General features: G+C 41.6%; 1 pseudogene across 1 annotated transcript; it reads left to right on the top strand.

Annotated features, from left to right (window-relative positions):
* Nucleotides 1-7,474: 7,474 nt before the first annotated feature.
* Nucleotides 7,475-8,966, top strand: LOC309799237 (large ribosomal subunit protein eL43-like; annotated as a pseudogene). The gene is made up of 2 exons: nucleotides 7,475-7,595; nucleotides 8,674-8,966. The product of its transcript is annotated as a large ribosomal subunit protein eL43-like (transcript).
* Nucleotides 8,967-15,675: the final 6,709 nt, after the last annotated feature.

Here is a 15,675-nt window from a genome sequence, read left to right as displayed (position 1 = left end):
AGACCCCATGCTCCCCAACAAGAGAAGCCACTGCAATGAGAAGCCCGCTCACTGCAACGAGGATTCAACACAGCCAAAAATAAATAAATTTTTCAAATAAATAAAACAAAGGGAGGGAGGAGGGAGGATGTAGGGAGGGACAGAGGGAAAATGGTACGTTTGTGGAAAGTGAGTTGTCCATTGTCCTATTTCTGACCCAAGAAATAGCTCTAGAATGATTTTTAGACCACTCATTTTTTTAAAATAGATCTTTATTGGAGTATAATTGCTTCACAATACTGTGTTAGTTTCTGCTGTACACCAAAGTGAATCAGCCATATGCATACATATGTCCCCATATCCCCTCCCTCTTGAGCCTCCCTCCCACCCTCCCTATCCCACCCCTCTAGGTGGTCACAAAGCACTGAGCTGATCTCCCTGTGCTATGCTGCTGCTTCCCACTAGCTATTTTACATTCGGTACTGTATATATGTTGATGCTACTCTCACTTCGCCCCAGCTTCCCCCTCCCACCCCGTGTCCTCAGGTCCATTCTCTATGTCTAAGGTACATTTCTCTTATAATTAGTGATGTTGAGCATTGAACATCTTTTCACGTGCCTCGTGGCCATCTGTATGTCTTCCTTGGTGAAATGTCTATTTAGGTCTTCTGCCTATTTTTTAACTGGATTGTTTGTTTTTTTGATATTGAGCTCTATGAGCTGTTTGTATATTTTGGAGATTAATCCTTTGCCTGTTTTTTCATTTGCAGATATTTTCTCCCATTCTGAGGGTTGTATTTTTGTCTTGTTTATGGTTTCCTTTGCTGTGCAAAACATTTTAAGTCCCATTTCTTTATTTTTGTTTTTATTTCCATTACTCTAGTGTTTTGTTTTTAGGAGATCATTTTTCTCTCCTTAATAGAAGCATCTTGCTTAAGAAAAGTTGCCTTGGTCTACAGACTATTAGTCTACTAACTAATCCTAATCTGTTAAAGAGTTGGATAATTGTTAATGGCTAACCAATTGCTTTTTATCTAATCTTTGGGGTATTTTGGTTGTTGATTTTTTTTTTTAGTTAATCTGAAGAACTCCAAAATTTTAAGCATTTAAGATCTCAGAACCAAAATTAATTGGACTTCATAAAATTCCTCTTAGTTACCCTTGCCCTAGGTAGTAAATAAATTTGGCGTTATTCTCAGACTGGATAAGTAGTACAGTAAAGTAGTATGAACAAATAAGAGACTTTTCCCATCTGTCTTTAAGCCGTATTCTCCATCATATATTTTGTAAGGAAATGGTAAATGAAAAAAATTTAAATAAATTTTTAAAATATTTAATTATTTACTTGTTTGCATTGGGTCTTAGTTGTGATGTGCCAGCCCTCTAGTTGTGGCACTCGGGCTCCGGAGCACACAGGCTCAGTAGTTGCAGCGCATGGGCTTGGTTGCCCTGTGGCATGTGAGATCTTAGTTCCCTGACCAAGGATCAAACCCCTGTCCCCTGCATTGGAAGGCAGATTCTTAACCACTGGACCACCAGGGAAGTCCCAGTAAATGAAATTTTAGTAGCTGTTTAGTTCCTGATCTGTCTTCATTATATTGAACTGACCCCTCTTTATTATAATCCCCACCTGCACCCATACCCACACACAAAACAAGAAAACAGAACACAAATGAAAAATCTTTCCAAGTTGCTTAAGAATTTAAACATCTGAGCCAAAGCTGATGACAATAAAACAAGTTACTGTATAGCCATTAATCACTTTGCAAGTAGGACTAAGGACTAAGGTGTCAAATTAACTATATTGGCAATGCTGAGCTATAAACTTTCTATACCTGTAAAAAAAAAAACCCAAAAACTACAATATCATCACATCTAAGAAAAGTACTCTATAATAACAAGCAAAAAACATATTCACTTTAAGAATGGCTTTGGTAACTTTTTCTTTAAAAACCGGGATTGCATTTTCTTTTTCATGACATTGACTCTTTCAAGATTCCAACCTAACAGCCACTATGGAGAACAGTATGGAGGTTCCTTAAAAAACTAAAAATAGAATTACCATATGACCCAGCAATCCCACTACTGGGCATATACCCTGAGAAAACCATAATTCAAAAAGACACAGGCACCCCAATGTTCATTGCAGCACTATTTACAATAGCCAGGTCATGGAAGCAACCTAAATGCCCATCGACAGAAGAATGGATAAAGAAGATGTGGTACATATATACAATGAACTATTACTCAGCCATAAAAAGGAAGGAAATTGGGTCATTTGTAGAGATGTGGATGAATCTAGAGACTGTCATACAGAGTGAAGTAAGTCAGAAAGAGAAAAACAAATATCGCATATTAACGCATATATGTGGAACCTAGAAAAATGGTACAGATGAACTGGTTTTCAGGGCAGAAATTGAGATGCAGAAGTAGAGAACAAACGTATGGACACCAAGTGGGGGGAAGCAGCGGTGGGTGGGAGTGGTGGTGGGATGAATTGGGAGATGATTTGGGTTGACATGTATACACTGATGTGTATTAAATGGATGACTAATAAGAACCTGGTGCATAAAAATATAAAATAAAATAAAATTCAAAAATTAAAAAAAAGAAAGATTCCAAGATAGGATTCTTGTTAAAATGTTCAACATTCTGTATTTGCCTATTGTTTTCTCCTAGTGCCATTTCACTTGTTCCGCTATTCCCTGTATTTCCTGTAAACTTCAGATTAGATCTAGATGTTAGAAACTAGAGGTTTGATTCAATTCAAGTTAAGTGTTTTTTTTAGTAAAAACACACTACAAATTATATATTGTTCACTTCTTATTGCATCACATCATATCAGAGTGTGCATAATATCAGGTCATCCACTATTAATAAAACTAAGTTTGATCACTTGGTAAAAGTGGTGGCTGCTAAAACTCTAAATTGTAAAGGTACATTTTAACTTTGCAGTTGGTAAGTAATCCATGTGGTGATATTCCTGCACTGTAAGAATAGCCTGACTTTCACAACCTGGAGAGGCAAACTTCTGGCACTTCCTGAAATAATCTAGAAGTGGCTGTGCTGTAGTGGAAAGAGCAGTGAGTGAGGATTTCAAAGACATGGATTTGAGTCCTAGTTCTGCTGTGTGACCTTCAGCAAATTTTCCAAGCCTGTTTATTAATTGTATAATGAAGATAATACCTTACAAAGTGATGAGAATAAATCCTATGAAAGTATTCGGAAATATCTTTAATTCACCTTACAAATGTAAGGAATCATTATTCTGAGTTAAGGCTTTTATGCCTGTAAGTATAGGAAAATGCCTGAGCACTCACCAGCACTGCTAGTATAATCATCTCATACCACTGCTTAGCATTAAGCATGGTACCGCGGAGGAGCTCAGAAACCGTTTTCTGAACAAAATAACACGTCCTAAGGAGTTCCAGAGGACCAGGGGCTAATTCTACCATAGAATATTCCCAATTACTAGAGCACGTGAAAAGAATTCTCCAGGGGAACATTAGGCTGGGATCCATACTCAGAGACAGGATGACCTAGTCTTTCCTATTCTGGGATGTGGTTCCAGCTACCCAGACATGATCCCATTTCCCCTAATGTACGTCTTGTTCCCAAGACCCAGAAAAGTCAACTGCCCCAGATCTTAGAGGAATGTCCCATTCCTTCAGTCTAACTTTCTCCTAGTCTGTGCATATATATGTTTCTCATTTCCCACTGGTTGGAACTTGGATGCAGGGCTAGTGGTGAGCCATTACCCACCATAAACAAAAAGGCAATATCCCAGAAAACGATGGAATGAGAAAGGAAGAGCCCTACACCCCTGACTGTTCACCTGGTTGGACATTTCCATGGTGAGACAGCTTGGTTAAATAACCCTTATTTTGGTCTGTGTTAAAGAAACAAAACCAATGTCATCATCTTTAGCCTCTTTTATAGCTAAAGTGCAATACCTGGGCTCTGCCCATCTGGCCTTCCCACTGCAGGGTTATGGAGGCCTTGGGGAGCTCTGGCTGCTAGCAACTACTTTGAAGTGCACCAAAAATAAGGTGGATTAATGGATAAATAAAGAAATGAGTAAATATATAGATACGTAGAAAAGCCAGTATAATACAACAAGTCCCCCACACATGAACGAGTTCTGTTCCGAGAGCACGTTCGTAAGTCCAATTTGTTCGTTAAGTCCAATAAAGCTAGCCTAGGTACCCAACTAACACAATCAGCTATATAGTACTGTACTGTAATAGGTTTATAAAACTTTTCACACAAATAGTACATAAAAAACAAACACAAAAAATAAAGGAAACATTTTTAATCTTACAGTACAGTACCTTGAAAAGTACAGTAGTACAGTACAACAGCTGGCATACAGGGGCTGGCATCGAGTTAACAGGCAAGGAGCGTTACTGACTGGAGGAGGGAGAGGAGGTGGGAGACGGTAGAGCTGAAGGATCGTCAGCAATAGGAGACGGAGGGCAAGCTGCAATTTCACTCACGCCTGACGTTGATGGCAAAGGTTCTGGTTCCTTGCTGGATTCAATTCTATCTACCCTCTCGAATAAACGATCCAGTCATGTCTGGGTAGTAGCTCTTTTTTCTCATCATAGATGACATGGTAGAACTGGATTGCATTCTGAACTGCTGCAAACTTCGTGTACCTTTCTACGTTTGGGTCCTGTGCGTCAAAAACTAACAGTGCCTCCTCAGATGAAGATCCCCTTGCCATTTCCTGCATCCTGAATCTCATCAGTTCTTCAGTTACTTCTTCCTCTTGTCTCTCCTCGTCCTTTCTCTGGGCCTCCAATTCCACCAGGTCTTCATTAGTAAGCTCCTCGTGTTGCACAGCAAGGAGTTCAATGATGTCATCCTCTTGCAGATCTACCTCCAGCTTCTCGCTGAGGGTCACTAAGTTGCTGAAGACCTCTTTGGACTCCTCATTCACCTTCTCAAATCCATAAAAATTGGAACAAACTTTGAGCAAAGGTTCTTCCAAACCCCATTTATGGTGACAGCCGTAACCTCTCTTCAAACAATGTCCATGTTTTTTATGGCCTCGTAGATGTTACAGTCCTTCCAAAGTTGTCACAAGGTTGTTCCTGATTCGTCACTCACCTTTACTGCCTGACAAAAAGTGTGACTTTTAAATAATATTTCCTTGGACTTGAGGACATGAGGAGGGGGAAGGGTAAGCTGGGACGAAGTGAGAGAGTAGCATGGACATATATACACTATCAATTGTAGAATGGATGGCTGGTGGGGGGCAGCCGCATGGCACGGGGAGATCAGCTCGGTGCTTTGTGACCACCTAGAGGGGTGGGATAGGGAGGATGGGAGGGAGATGCAAGAGGGAGGAGATATGGGGATATACGTATATGTATAGCTGACTCACTTTGTTATAAAGCAGAAACTAACACACCATTGTGGGGCAGCTGTACTCCAATAAAGATGTGGAAAAAAAAACACCCAAGGTCATCAGAAAAAAATTTTCTATAATAAATAAATAATTCTTTTTTCTTTAACAGATCTTTATTGGAGTATAATTGCTTCACAATACTGTGTTAGTTTCTGTTGCACAACAAAGCGAATCAGCCATGTGCATACACTATAACTCCCTGGCCCATAGGTTGGAGGAGCAACATAGTATTTGGTGGCACGTGCACTACTTTGATGTTGGGATTTAAGTTGTCCGTGAATGCAGCGTGGCCCGGAGCACTGTCCAGCAGCAAAAGAATGTTGAATGGGACATCCTACTCCAAGCAATATTTCTCTACCTCCAGGATAAAGTGGCGGAAAAAACAGTCCTGGAATATAGCCTTTGTAACCCAGGCTTTGGGGTAACTCTTCCACACAACAGGAAGAGAGCCCTTGGCTATGTTTTTAAGGGCTCTTGGGTCCTCTGAATGATAAACTAAGAGAGGCTTCAGCTTCATATCGCCAAAAGCATTGCCACCAAACAACAGAGTTAGTCCAACCTTTGCTGCGTTATAGCCTGATATCAACTTTTTCCTCCTTACTTATGTAACTTCGGTCTGGCATCCTCTTCCAGTATGGTCCTGTCTCATACACATTAAAAACCTGTTCGGGTAAATACGTGCCTTCATCAACAGTTTCTCGAAGTGTTTCAGGAAATTCCTGGGCAGCTACCATATCCGCACTTGCTGCCTCACCACTTACTTTTACACTGTGAAGGTTGGCTCTAGCCTTGAACCAATGAAATCACCCATGGCTAGCATTAAAAGATGCGCCCTCTGATTCTTTGCTGTGTTTCTTCTTTAAGTCTTCATAAAGGCTTTTAGCTTTCTCTTGAATTGGCATTAAGCTGAGCAGGACTCAGCACTGATGCTGATCGTGAATCCACACGCTGAGAAGTTTCTCCATCTCCTCCATCACTTTTCCATGCTTCTCTGATATTATTGTCGACATCATCGGCACACCAGACTTCCATGTTCCGTGATCTTGTCCTTGTTCTTTAGATTCGTGCTGATGGTGGAATGATTCATGTTATAAGAATGAGTGGGGCTTCCCTGGTGGCGCAGTGGTTGAGAGTCCATCTGCCGATGCAGGGGAAACGGGTTCGTGCCCCGGTCCGGGAAGATCCCACATGCCGCGGAGCGGCTGGGCCCGTGAGCCATGGCTGCTGAGCCTGCGCATACGGAGCCTGTGCTCTGCAACGGGAGGGGCCACAACAGTGAGAGGCCCGCGTATAGCAAAAAAAAAAAAAAAAAAAAAAAAAAAAAAAAAAGAATGAGTGATGGCTACCATCTTTCCACCTCACTCCACTCTCTCAATTATTTTCACTTTCATTTCCATCGTTATCTCTTGGCATTTCTTAGCAGTACCAGCTATATCACTGCTGCGTTTAGGCTTGCTTCCGGACATCCTGGGCTTGAAATAAAGACACTGTACCACTGTACTACTGTACTCTATACAGTACTATAAAGTACACAAAAGCACAACCACTTGTAGAGGATGCACGCACCTGACAATCTACACGAGACATGTGAACTAACTTACGTGATTGGACACGGGGACGCACGTTCGCATCTTTGAAAGTTTGCAACTTGAAGGTTCATATGTAGGGGACTTACTGTAAAATGTTAAAGACAGACTCTAGGTGGTTATATACAGTGTTCACTATAAATTCTTTCAATTTTACTGTATGTTTGAAAATATTCATAATAAAATGTTAAGGGGAAAATACCATCATCTCACCTTAAAAAAGTATTCTAATAGTCTCATAAATGTTTTTGTTGTTGTTTGGTTGTTTGCTTTTAGAGTAGATTTGTTTAATTCAGAATCCAAATGCAGTCTACATGTGACATTTGGTTAATACATATCTTCGTTATTTTTCTTTGTTTCCTGTTCACTGTCATTGTTGGGGTTCAACAGGAGCCAAGGCAGGCAAGATATGCCTGGAAAAAGTGTAAATTATTTCACCAGAGCCAAGGGAATTTAGGAACTCTCATCAAGCTGCTTATACTAGAAGAGGTCATCTATGCTTCCAGAAAAACTCAGTGTCCAAGGGGCTGTGCACAAGAGGTCTCTATCTGAGCCCATATATGGCAACAGGGACTCAAAACTTTTGATCTCAGGAGCAGACATTGGGCATCAGGAAGGTATCTAACAGACATGGGGGACCGTTTGAGGGATGCACACTCCCATCTTCCTGTACTCTTAAATGATGCATTGCTCATAATTAGCATGCAGAGATTTGACAGATGAATGAATGGCAGGGTCTCAGTCCCTGTTCTCCTGGGTTGTTTCTCTCATGAATCTGAGTGTGCTGCTGTGTGCCTGTAAGCAGTGCACCTACAAGAGAAGGCATGAGCTCCCCAACTGAAGGTTTAAGACACACAAAGAATGTAGGATTTCAGTTATTGAGATGGTATGTGAAGCCAGGGTAACTCGATGTTGAGTCACAGAATGTTGGAATGACTTAAACGTTTCCTGATTTGAGTTTTGTGTACTGAGCCTGGTGTTGAGGATATTTGGGCCTCAACTATGAAGAAGAAGAAGAGGGCTTCAAGAATCGGAAATAGCCTACTCCATGCATAGCATTTTCTTACTAAGCAGGTCACCCACTGTCCCTTGCTTGGCCAGTGCACAGAGGCTAAGGAAACTTCATAAGCAGAGTCCCTCACTTGAAAAGCTCCTTTCCAAGGCCCTCAGTTTTCCTCAATGAAAAACGAAAGCAAGCAGTAGTCTCAGGCAGGTGGAAGCCATGGACCACTGGGGGTCATCCTCTATTCCTTGGTGGCAGTCTCAAGATTGTCAGCAGTCCCTCCACATCCACATATTTGACCCCAAGGAGAAAAAGCTAAATGAGTCACTGCTTGGGACCACTATGATCCTGGTTTCACTCACCAACCCAAGACCATCCTGGCCGAGGTAGGTTTCAGGAAGTGGGGAGGACCAGGACTCAAGGAGCTGGACTTGGGACAGTGTGGAGGGAGATCAAAGGGCTGGAGCCCCAAGGGGCTCACTCTTAGGTGAGAAGCACCACCAGTGCAAGACAATGCAGAGAAAGTTAGAGACATGGAATCACGCATTAATTAAGAGGCTGAAAGAAAAAATTTTAAACTATTAATAATCAAAAAAATTTTCAATCAACCAAGGTAGAGGGAAGAGTGAATTATCTTCTCACTCTCTCTATAGATACTGATACTATAAAACTGTTTTGCTCTCTGGGCTCAGAATTAGTTTGTGGTAATGTGGCTAAATGCACTAAAAAGGTCAGAATTGTTAGTAAATATGGGACTGTAATGGTGCCTCCCTCAGGAAAATTGTGAAGAAAATTGAAATCAGCCAGCACACCAAGTACACTTGCTCCTTCTGTGGTGAAACCAAGATGAAGAGACAAGCTGTGGGGATCTGGCACTGTGGTTCCTTCATGAATGGTAGCTGGTGGTGCCTGGACCTACAATACCACCCCTGCCCTCACAGTAAAATCAGCCATCAGAAGACTGAAGGAATTGAAATTCCAGTAGAGACTCCACCATTTGAAACATTGCTAGCTTATAAAAAATGGGTAAATTTATTACAACAACAACAAAAAATTGTTGTCTTGTGAAGAAATGATAAAGAGTATGCAGCCAAAAATGCAGGGGAAAAAATGTATCACAGGGCTCTATCACAGCTAATAACAACATGTTACTTTTTCTGGATTTTTTTGTTGTTTGTATTTATCAGCTTTTAAAAACTTATATTTTTGTTAATTTTTTTCTTATTCCAAATATTCCCTTTTGTACTTATATTTGTTTTTTTTAATTTTTAATTTTATTTTTATTTATTTTTGGTTGCATTGGGTCTTCATCGCTGCACACGGGCTTTCTCCAGTTGCAGCAAGCGGGGGCTACTCTTAGTTGTGGTGCGCAGGCTTCTCACTGCAGTGGCTGCTCTTGTTGTGGAGCACAGGCTCTAGGCGCGCGGGCTTCAGTAGTTGTGGCACGTGGACTCAGTAGTTGTGGCTCGCAGGCTCTAGAGCACAGGCACAGTAGTTGTGGCGCATGGGCTTAGTTGCTCCGTGGCATGTGGGATCTTCCTGGAGCAGGGCTCGAACCCATGTCCCCTGCATTGGCAGGTGGATTCTTAACCACTGCGCCACCAGGGAAGTCCCCCTGTATTTGTTTTTTTGTTTTAATATTTATTTATTTATTTATCTGCACCGGGTCTTAGTCGTGCCTCGCGGGATCTCCGTTGCTGCGTGTGGGATCTTCGTTGCGGCATGTGGGATCTTTTATATAGTTGCGGCATGAGAACTCATAGTTGCGGTATGCGAACTCATAGTTGTGGCATGTGGGATCTAGTTCCCTGAGCAGGGATTGAACTCGGGCCCCCTGCATTGGGAGTGTGGAGTCTTAGCCACTGGATCATCAGGGAAGTCCCTCCTTTTGTACTTACATTTGTATTCATTGTTTTGTATCTTTTTTCTTAAAAGAGATCCCATTATCCAAAAGAACTGAAAGCAGTGACTCCAAGAGATACTTGCACACCAGTGTTCACAGCATTACTCACAATAATAGTCAAAAGGTAGAAACAACCCAAGTGTCTATCTACAGATGAATGGATAAATAAAATGTAGTATATACATACAATGGAATATTATTCAACCTTTAAAAGGAATGAAATTTGATTATGTTACAATGTGAATGAACCTTGAAAACATTATGCTAAGTGAAATAAGCCAGACACAAAACAACAAGTACTGTATGATTCCACTTATATAGGGTCCCTGGAATAGATATGTTCATAGAGACAAAAGTTATGGGCCAGGGGAGAGGGGGGAATGGAAAATTAGTTTAATGGGTTACAGAGTTTCTATTTGGGATGATGAAAAAGTTCTGAAAATACATAATGGTGATGGTAGCATAACAATGTGAATGTACTTAATGCCACAGAATTGAACACTTAAAATTGTTAAAATGGGGGGTTTCCCTGGCGGCGCAGTGGTTGGGGGTCCTGCCGATGCAGGGGACATGGGTTCGTGCCCCGGTCCGGGAGGATCCCACATGCTGCACAGCAGCTGGGCCCGTGGGCCATGGCCACTGGGCCTGCGCGTCCGGAGCCTGTGCTTCGCAGCGGGAGAGGCCACGGCAGTGAGAGGCCCGCGTACCGCAAAAAAAAAAAAAAAAAAAAAAAAAAAGGTTAAAATGGCATATATATATTCTTACCATTTTATTTATTCCACAGTTTTAAAAGGGGCTCCCTAAAGTTGTTTAAGCCTTAGGCCCACAAACTTGGATCTGTTCCTACCAATGGAATAAACAATTCCATAATAACACAAATATAACATTTTAAAATGAGAATCACATATTCAGTAACAGAAGGGTTAAGGGTTTTTTTTCCTCTTAATAAACGAGATTCATCAAACTATTGGAAAATGGGAAGTTCTGCTTTTCAGAAATCCTAAATGATAAATCACAAACATCAGATTCCAGATTTTCTATACAAAGACCACTCAAACTAAAGATGGCTTGACTCATACTATTCATTAAAATTGTCTAGGAGGGGGCTTCCCTAGTGGCACAGTGGTTAAGAATCCACCTGCCAATGCAGAGGACATGGGTTCAAGCCCTGGTCTGGGAAGATCCCACATGCCGAGGAGCAACTACGCCTATGTGCCACAACTACTGAGCCTGCGCTCTAGAGCCTGTGAGTCACAACTATTGAAGCCTGCGCACCTACAGCCCGTGCTCCACAACAAGAGAAGCCACCACAATGAGAAGCCCGCGCACCACAGTGAAGAGTAGACCCCGCTCACCGCAACTAGAGAAAGCCCGCGCACAGCAACAAAGACCCAATGCAGCCAAAAAAACCCCAAAATAAATAAATTTTTAAAAATGCTGGTAGATATATATTAAAAAAAAAGTTACCTAGGAGGGACCACATTATGGTTTAGACATATTATAGAAACAGAAGTCCAGAATCCCTAGGCACTCATTCCTATCCTGCACTCAACAAATTCTTGTGGAAGTTTCTTTTGTATGAAAACAGTAAAAGAAAAAGTTTATTTTAAAGAGAACTGGAGGATGTTATGAGAGTTTCATGGTATGTAGTAGAGATTTCTATACCGTAAATAATGAGGAAATCCTGGAGCTGACCTTTTTTCTCAAAGTTTTGGAGAAATCTTCTTTGGAGATTTGATGTTTCCAATAAAAATCCTTACTAATATGCTTTACAATTAGCTTTCACCAGGAATCTAAGTTGAAATTTAAAAATATATTGTTCCATTACTTTCATATCCTCACTTTAAATGAGCAGATAAAAACCAAGAAGAGCATAGAATGTTGTGCCTTATTCCCCATAAACCCAAACTGAAAGTTTAACACACTACTTTATTAGCAAGAGGTAAATTAAGTAGTAGTTATAAATTTTTTTTTCTTTTGGCTGTGCAGCAAGGCATGTGGGATCTTAGTTCCCGGACCAGGGATCAGGATCGTACATGCGCCCACTGCAGTGGAAGCGCAGAGTCTTAACAACTGGACCACCAGGGAAGTCCCTTATAAATGTTTAATACAGATTACTCAGCAGTTTTAATAATAAACCGAATGAACATTTAACCAAGAATTACTGGATTATTTTTAAAGTCTATTACATATCTCATCAGGTAACTAGAATTCTTCTTTCAAGCCTTAGAATGGTGCAAATAATATACTCACAGGTCATGGAATTAAAGAAACCCTTCCTTTTATACAAATCCGAAGGTCCACACTTGTGGGTTGGAGGTCACCAGCCACAGTCATCACTTTAGGAGCATGCTAATTTTTAGTAGTTAAACTCAGAAGAGTCCCTGTATTAATGTAGAAATGGGATGTTATTGATGAGTGTTATTAAGATACTATTTATATTAGGACTCTGGATTAAAAGTGATAGAATTCCATCCCAAACTATTTTAAATTTTTTTTAAATTTTATTTATTTGGTTGCGCCGCATCTTAGTTGCAGCTCACCAGCTCCTTAGTTGAGGCACACAGGCTCCTTAGTTGTGGCATGAGAACTCTTAGTTGTGGCATGCACATGGGATCTAGTTCCCTGACCAGGGATTGAACCTGGGACCCCTGCACTGGGAGCACAGGGTCTCATCCACTGCGCCACCAGGGAAGTCCCTCCCAAACTATTTTAAACAAAAAAGGAAATTGATTGGCTTCAGGCATTTGCTTGGCTTTGGACACGTGTATGGCTTCAGGTATGGCTGGAGTCAGGGGTTCAAATGTTATCAGAATGTTGTCTCCCTATTTCCATGCTTTCTCTATGTTGACTTCATTCTCTAGAAGATTTTCCTTATGTGGTGGGCAAAGGAGAAATTTTCTTCCCTATAGGATACACTTTGGACAACACATTGCCAGATAATTACATAGAATATCACAGAGAAGAAGGCCACATAGTTAAATCCTTCTGTTTTGCATGTGCAAAATCAAGACCCAGGTAAGTAACCTGCTAAATGCTATTCTACAATTTAGTGATACAAGAACAAATGGTATTACTCCACAAAGAACTTTTTTTTTTTTACCCTACTAATGTAGAGCATGCATATTTTGGTCCCAATCACTTTCTGAATTTATGCTGACTGCGTTCTTATATATTCTAGAGAAAAACTTCTATTTTCTTTTTTTTTCTTTATAAATTTATTCATTTTATTTATTTATTTTTGGCTGCATTGGGTCTTTGCTGCTGCACGGGCTTTCTCCAGTTGCGGTGGGCGGGGGCCACCCTTCCGTTGTGGTGTGCAGGCTTCTCATTGCGGTGGCCCCTCTTGTTGTGGAGCACGGGCCCCAGGCACGCAGGCCTTAGTAGTTGTGGCACATGGGCTTCAGTAGTTGGGGTGTGTGGGCTCTAAAGCAGAGCGCAGGTTCAGTAGTTGTGGCGTGTGGGCCCAGATGCTCCATGGCACGTGGGATCCTCCTGGACCAGGGCTTGAACCCGTGTCCCCTGCATTGACAGGCGGACTCCCAACCACTGCGCCACCAGGGAAGCCCCAAAACATCTATTTTCTTATCAATATTTCTTACCTACCAATATTGCAAAAACGGACATACAAAAACTTCCTAAATACCACTGAAAGGGTTTCCTGTTGTAATAACTCAAGTTCTTAGCTCTCCTAGCAATCTTTGAAACATGATCTTACCTGCACACTCTGGAGCTGGTGTGCCGCAACTAGAGAACCTGTGAGCCACAACAAAAGATCCCCACACGCTGCAACAAAGATCTCATGTGCTGCAACAAAGATCCTGCGTGCCGCAACTAAGAACCAATGCAGCCAAATAAATGTTTTTTTAAAACGAGTTGAGGACTTCCCTGGTGGCACAGTGGTTGAGAATCCGCCTGCCAGTGCAGGGGACATGGGTTCGATCCCTGGTGCGCGAAGATCACTGCAATGAGAAGCCTGCACACAACGGAGGGGTGGCCTCCACCTGCCGCAACTGGAGAAAGCCCGTGCAGCAGTGAAGACCCAACGCAGGCTGAGTAGTTGCAGCGTAAAGGCTTAGTTGCCCTGCGGCATGTGGGACCTTGGTTCCCCGACCAGGGATCAAACCCACATCCCCTGCATTGGAAGCGGATTCTTAGCACTGGACCACCAGGGAAGTCCCCATACTCAACCCTTTATCTAGGCTAAGAGCAAAATGTGCTTCTCTCGTATTTTGATCCCATTCCTTTTCTTAAGAACATCAGTTAATCCTTCTGAGCTATATCCTTCTGAGCTATGTCTTTCTCAGCTGACTTCATTCTTGTAACCTAGTAACAAGTTTAAATGTCTCATCTTAAAAAAAATAAACTAAGAAATGTAGGAACCCATCTCCCAACTCTGAATTCTCTTTTTTCTTGCCCTACACAGCTAAGGTTATTACAAATCATACACTCTCAACATCAGGGTTCTGCCTCCACCCCCTATCTGAAAGTGGCCTGACCTACTGATTGCTAATGATATTGGCTGTAAAGTTTTAATTAACTTAATTGGCCTTTCCAGAGGCTTCGGTTCCTATTGACGCCTCTGGGTTTTTACTGTGTAACAAGACTACCTTTAATTCGAAATTCTTGAGGCACCTGACTGCTACCATGAGCAACTACCCCCACATATTAAGCTTCATTAATTACTCATATCTTTCAGTGAATACACAACTGTAAATTTTTTTTAAACTCTAGTTTTTTGAATGCAGAATGAAGAGCACAGAGGTCTCTGGCTACCTATATATGAGGGAGTGGGGGAAGATAATGCATTACACCAATACTTATAACTACCACTGTCAGCTTCTACACTAAGCCCTTTTTTGTAAATGATTTACTCCTGACAAGAACCCTAATATATGCCACTATTACCCATTAGGAAATCAAGGCCTCAGAAGAATCTATGGTGAAATAAATGTTTTAGAAAGTTAATATAGCAGTAATAAACAAGATGTATTGGAAGATGAGAGAGAGGTAGTTAAGAAGTTCCAGGAGAAATTTAGGCCTAAGGCATACGACTGAGAAGACAGAATGACATTATAAAGATTAGGCAGATTATGTAATGGCAGGATAGGAATTACAAGAGAAAAAAGGATTCAGGGCTTCCCTGGTGGTGCAGTGGTTAAGAATCCACCTGCCAATGCAGGGGATGTGGGTTTGATCCCTGGTCAGGGAACCAAGATCCCACGTGCCGCAGGGCAACTAAGCCTTCACGCTGCAACCACTGAGCCTGCGCTCTAGAGCCCACGAGCCACAACTACTGAAGCCCACGGGCCTGGAGCCCGTGCTCCACAACAAGAGAAGCCACTGCAGTGAGAAGCCAGCAGGCCGGAACAAAGAGCAGCCCCCACTTGACGCAACTAGCGAAAGCCCGCACGCAGGAACGAAGACCCAACACAGCCAAAAAAAATAAAAAACAAACAAACAAGGATTCAGAGTTTCTACCTGGACTGAATTGTGAACCAAGGACAATAGTAGGGACGTTGGGAAGGACTGGTTTGGCTAAGTGTTATTAAAAACACAAGCCTTACAAAGAGTTACTTACTAATAATATGCCTTAGGTATCATGAAGTGTTATAACAGCAAAGAAATCTAACAGAGGAGATTAGATGTCTCAGGTAAAATCTAGTAGCTCCTCCAAAGAGCTAAGAAAATAAATATTCTTTATTCCATTTAGGTTCATGTAAAGGTCTAACTTCAGATGAACTTTCTTGATGGAACGAAAATGCATGAGAGTTTTGAATAACACAGACTG

Source organism: Mesoplodon mirus (genome assembly GCF_964341445.2).
Source record: "Mesoplodon mirus genome assembly, chromosome: 3".
NCBI classification, from domain to species: domain Eukaryota; kingdom Metazoa; phylum Chordata; class Mammalia; order Artiodactyla; family Ziphiidae; genus Mesoplodon; species Mesoplodon mirus.
The sequence above is the reverse complement of the archived record's forward strand: the minus strand, read 5'-3'. Positions and strand labels throughout refer to the sequence as shown.